This window comes from Tachysurus vachellii, chromosome 21, assembly GCF_030014155.1.
Source record: "Tachysurus vachellii isolate PV-2020 chromosome 21, HZAU_Pvac_v1, whole genome shotgun sequence".
Classification (NCBI taxonomy): Eukaryota; Metazoa; Chordata; class Actinopteri; order Siluriformes; family Bagridae; genus Tachysurus; species Tachysurus vachellii.
Genome location: NC_083480.1, coordinates 19024843 through 19031048, shown reverse-complemented (window position 1 = coordinate 19031048; position 6206 = coordinate 19024843). Strand labels below are relative to the sequence as shown.

The window sequence follows — 6206 nt, the reverse complement described above, 5'->3', positions numbered from 1 at the left end:
CAACCCCCCCACACACAATACACAACCCCCCACACACACATTACACAACCACACACACATTACACAAACACCCACATTAAACACACCCCTACACACACACTACATAACCCCCCCCCCCACACACACACACATTACATAACCCCACACACACTACACCCCCCCACACACATTACACACACCCCCACACACACACTACACAACCCCACACACACTAAATAACCCCCCCACACACACACAACCCCCCACACACACACACCACAACCCCACACACATTACACAACCACCACCACCACCACCCCCCACACACACACACACACACATTACACAACCTCTGGACCGTGACTGGGCCGTTGTGCTACTTAAACTGAGGAGGTCTTAATATATCATATATCCAGATTTCTTCAGGAGCTGAGATCACTCTCACACACACACACACCACACACATTACAAACACACACATTACAGACACACACACACACAACCCCCCCACATTACACAAATTACACAACCCCCCACACACACAACCCCACACACACAACCCCACACACAACCCAACCCCACACTACACAACCCCCAACACACACACATACCACAACCCCCACACACACACACTACACCCCCCCATACTACACAACCCCCCACACACAACACAACCCCCACACACACCACACAACCCTCCCCCACACTACACAACCCCCCACACACACACACTACACAACCCTCCCCCACACACAACCCCCCCACACACTACACAAGCCTCCCACACACACACACAACCCCACACACACACACACCAGAAACCCCCCCAGCCCCACAAACAAACAAACACACTACACATTACACACACACCCACACACACATATTACACAACCCCCCCCACACACATATATTACACAACCCCCCCCCACACAATACACAACCCCCCACACACACACACTACACAACCCCCCACACACACATTACACAACCACACACACACACTACACAAACACCCACATTAAACACACCCCCACACACTACATACCCCCCCCACACACACATTACATAACCCCACACACACTACACCCCCCACACACATACTACACCCCCCCACACACACACACTACACAACCCCACAACCACACACACTACACAACCCCACACACATTACACAACCCCCCCACACACACACACATTACACAACCCCACACACTACACACACATTACACAACCCCCCCACACACATTACACAACCCCCCCACACACATTACACAACCCCCCCACACACATTACACAACCCCCCCACACACACATTACACAACCCCCCCCCACACACACTATACACCCCCACACACACACACACTATACACAACCCCCCCACACACACTATACACAACCCCCCCACACACACTATACACAACCCACACACACAAATTACACAACCCCCCACACACACAAATTACACACACCCCACATACACCCCCCCACACACATAACACAACCCCCCACACACTACACCCCCCCACACACATAACACAACCCCCCACACACTACACCCCCCCACACACATACTACACCCCCCACACACACACACTACACAACCCCACAACCACACACACTACACAACCCCACACACATTACACAACCCCCCCCACACACACACACACATTACACAACCCCACACACATATTACACAACCCCCCCACACACATTACACAACCCCCCCCACACACATTACACAACCCCCCCACACACATTACACAACCCCCCCCACACACATTACACAACCCCCCCCACACACACACATTACACAACCCCCCCACACACACTATACACCCCCCCACACACACTATACACAACCCCCCCACACACACACTATACACAACCCCCCCCACACACACTATACACAACCCCCCCCACACCCTCTATAAACAACCCCCACACACACACAATATACACAACCCCCACACACACACTATACACACCCCCCCCACACACACTATACACAACCCCCCACACACATATTACACAACCCCCCACACACACAAATTACACACACCCCACCTACACCCCCCCACACACATAACACAACCCCCCACACACTACACCCCCCCACCCACACACTACACACCCCCCACCCACACACACTACACAACCCCCCCACACACATTACACAGCCCCCCCACACACACTACGCACACCCCTACAGACAGACACACTTTATACATCCCACACACACACACATTATACACACACCCCCACACAAACACATACACACAGACACACGTTACACACCCCACACACATTACACGCCTCCCACACACACACACCCCCACACACATTATGCACCCCCCACACACATTACACACATACATTAAACCCCCACACACATTATACACCCCACACATACACAATACACACACATTACACACCCTACATACACACCCCCACACACACATTATACACACACCCACATTATACACCCTACACACACACTATAAGCCCCGCACACATTACACACCCCCACACACACACTATAAGCCCCGCACACATTACACACCCCCACACACATTACACAAGCGCCCCTCTACTGCGAGTACGGTGCGCAAGCACACATGCCCTTCTACTGCGGGTACTGCACTTGAACACTAGTGCACCCTTCTAATGTGTCCTTCTACTACAGGTAAACGTGCATGAGCACATGAGCCCTTCTGCTGCGGGTACACGTGCGCCCTTCTACTGTGCATGAGCACACGTGCGCCCTTCTGCTGCGGGTACACGTGCGCCCTTCTACTGTGCATGAGCACACGTGCGCCCTTCTGCTGCGGGTACACAGTGCGCCCTTCTACTGTGCATGAGCACAGTGCGCCCTTCTGCTGCGGGTACGTGCGCGCCCTTCTGCTGCGGGTACGCGCGCGCCCTTCTGCTGCGGGTACGCGCGCGCCCTTCTGCTGCGGGTACGCGCGCGCCCTTCTGCTGCGGGTACGCGCGCGCCCTTCTGCTGCGGGTACGCGCGCGCCCTTCTGCTGCGGGTACGCGCGCGCCCTTCTACTGTGCATGAGCACAGTGCGCCCTTCTGCTGCGGGTACACGCGCGCCCTTCTACTGTGCATGAGCACAGTGCGCCCTTCTGCTGCGGGTACACGCGCGCCCTTCTACTGTGCATGAGCACAGTGCGCCCTTCTGCTGCGGGTACACGCGCGCCCTTCTACTGTGCATGAGCACAGTGCGCCCTTCTGCTGCGGGTACACGCGCGCCCTTCTACTGTGCATGAGCACAGTGCGCCCTTCTGCTGCGGGTACACGCGCGCCCTTCTACTGTGCATGAGCACAGTGCGCCCTTCTGCTGCGGGTACACGCGCGCCCTTCTACTGTGCATGAGCACAGTGCGCCCTTCTGCTGCGGGTACGCGCGCGCCCTTCTGCTGCGGGTACGCGCGCGCCCTTCTGCTGCGGGTGACCCGCACATCCGTGCCATTCTACAGCGTGTGAGCACACACAAGCCCTTCTACTACAGGTAAACGCCTGCCTGTCTACTGCGAGTATCCGCAATTATTTTCTTTATAATTTTAACCTTAATATTAATAAAAGGTATAATTTACATATTTATTTTTAAAAAGCTAACCCAGATTTTTATGTCATTTTTGGTAAAAGCAAAATTAAAAAAAAATCATTAATCTAACAACATTCATTTTACAAAATACTTCGTTTTTAACCTGTTCTTTAAGTTATAATATTGTTTAAATGTCTTTCCTTGTTTTATTTGCATAAAATAAAAATGTTTCATTATTTTCTAAATTCTTTCATGTTGAGAAAATAAAATAAAACTAAACATTTTATTTAATTCAACATCTCGGTTTTTCTTGTTCATTTTACACCTTAAATCAAAATGTATAAATTATTTTTCAAGTAAAGTTTGATTTAAATAAATTATCACTGTCACTTTATGTTCCTTTACAGAATAGAGAGAAACATCTGTACATTTCTGCTTTATTATCACACCCAGTTAAGTTCATTAGAGATAAATTAATGAATAATACAGAAGATTGTTTAACATTAGAAACATTACACAGTTATGTCACTGTGAGAACTTTTTATTTACCCCTCAGGAATAAATCGAAATGTTCTACATCTTAAAAAGTGAAATTATTACATGTATATATTACATAAACTACCCCGAGGTGTGTGTGTGTGTGTGTGTGTGTGTGTGTGTGTGTGTAGGCAGAGCTAGCTAGCTAAGGAGATGCTAATACAATGTGATTAGCCGTATAACCTCGCGGGCTCATTTTCTGTTATTTATTTATTTATTAATTAGTTATTAGTGATAATATGATAAATATTCGCGATTAAATCCCAGCTCACATGTCCGACCTGCAGGGTTTCATAAATTAACGATTTAACGAATCTAAAAGGCAAAATATTCATGGCTAGATAGCTAACACACACACACATACACACACACACACCCCAATAACGTAATGATGCGCAACACTGTGTGTGTTAGCTTGCTAGCTAGCTAGTTAGCATAACCTAGCTTAGCTTGCCATCAGGCTTGTTGAGAGTTAACAGTATACGAGGTTAATATATAACAGTTATGTAATGAGGAAGATGATGATGATGATGATGATGATGATGATAACACACAGCTGCTAAAGCTAGCACCGAGAGGGCAATAAGAGCAATGCTAACATGCTAACCAGCTACACATGAGCCTGGTGACTGGTGTGTTCGCTCCAGGAGCTTTGATTAAAACACAAATAAACAGTGTCATGAATTCCGAGCACATTAAAAGGTTCCCTCACCTGTGATTAGCGCCGAGTCGCATCGTCCCGGCGCGCGCATCAGAAATGATTCGGTTCAGTTGTAAAAAAAACAGAACAATAATAATAATAATGTGCAGCAGTAAAGCAGAGACGCTCAGAGGGACGCAGGATACAGGGAGCGCTTCCTTGTTGCTTTCGCCTTTTTCTCTTGCCTTCCCTTTTTCTCGTCCCCTCTCAGTCGCTCGCTTTACATGCGTTCACTCTCTCTCTTTCTCTCTCTCTCTTTCTCTCTCTCACACACACTCTATAATAATAATAATAATAATAATAATAATAATAATAATAATAATAATAATAATAGACTCGTTGTGCTGGTGCAGGTTTGTACTGAGTGTAAATAACACCGTGAAATGACTAGAGATATAACTATTATATTTATATCATTATCCGTAAATGTCTCTGTCTCTCTCTCTCTCTCCCTCTCTCTGTCTCTCTTCCTCTGTGTCTCTCTGTCTCTCTCTCCCTCTCTTCCTGTGTCTCTCTGTCTGTCTCTCCCTCTCTCTCCCTGTCTCTCTTCCTGTGTCTCTCTGTCTGTCTCTCCCTCTCTCTCTCTCTCCCTCTCTCCCTCTCTCTCCCTGTCTCTCTCTCTCTCCCTTTCCCTGTCTCTCCCTCTGTCTCTCTCTCTCCCTGTCTCTCTCTCTCTCAGCCCAGGCTTAATTTAACACCATGTAAACACACAATCCTTCCCAACAAGGTGTTAAATTCGGATTGTTCCCCCGAAAGCAGAAAGCTCCGTATGAACACGAGCTCAGAGATAAACGTGTCTATTGTTCTTGTCATCTGTCTATTGTGTAAATCTGCCTTGTTTACCGTGTCACTGTCTCCTTAACGCATTAATGTAGCTCTACATCCCTACACCATCCCGTCCCTCTGCGTGCTCTCGGTCACACACGACGCCATCACCCTCCATTTCTGTCTTTAAAAAAAATTAATAAATAAATAGAAAATAAAACATGGGGGAGGTAAATGAAATGCGGAAGTCACGCCTACACCCCCTACACACACACACACACGTGCCGTGAGCATCATGGGAAATGTAGGATTCCTCGCATTGACGCGCGAAAGCTTCACTCGGATCTGGGTGTCAAGCGACTCAGATCATTTGACTCAGCTAATCAATATGAGTCGACTCCCAAACGGCTCCCATTTGTTCCCTCTCAAAGACACTTTGTTATGTTTATATAATATATAACGTGGTTAGCATTTGTTGTCTGTTTCTGTTGTTTTTACTTTTCATATTAAATAACAAAACTCTACTGTTTATTAGGTTGCAAATATACCTTGGGAAATCACCCGAGCACACAGACTGAACCTGAATCGATGAACCGAACAACCTACAAGCACAAAAATACATTCATTTAAAGTAACCGATTCATAGAACCGAGTTAATAAACAGGGCATTGTTTA

General features: G+C 47.8%; 1 protein-coding gene across 3 annotated transcripts in view; it reads right to left on the bottom strand.

Annotated features, from left to right (window-relative positions):
* The window catches only part of zgc:158376 (uncharacterized protein LOC100101643 homolog), an 18248-nt gene extending 12042 nt beyond the window's left edge, over positions 1–6206 (bottom strand). The window contains exon 1 of one of the 3 annotated variants that reach the window (XM_060857477.1): positions 6080–6206. The gene's annotated coding sequence lies outside the window, so the exon portion shown is untranslated. Of the gene's footprint in view, positions 1–4778; positions 5776–6079 lie in introns of those variants that run through there. The other 2 variants (XM_060857478.1, XM_060857476.1) reach the window with 2 other exon arrangements.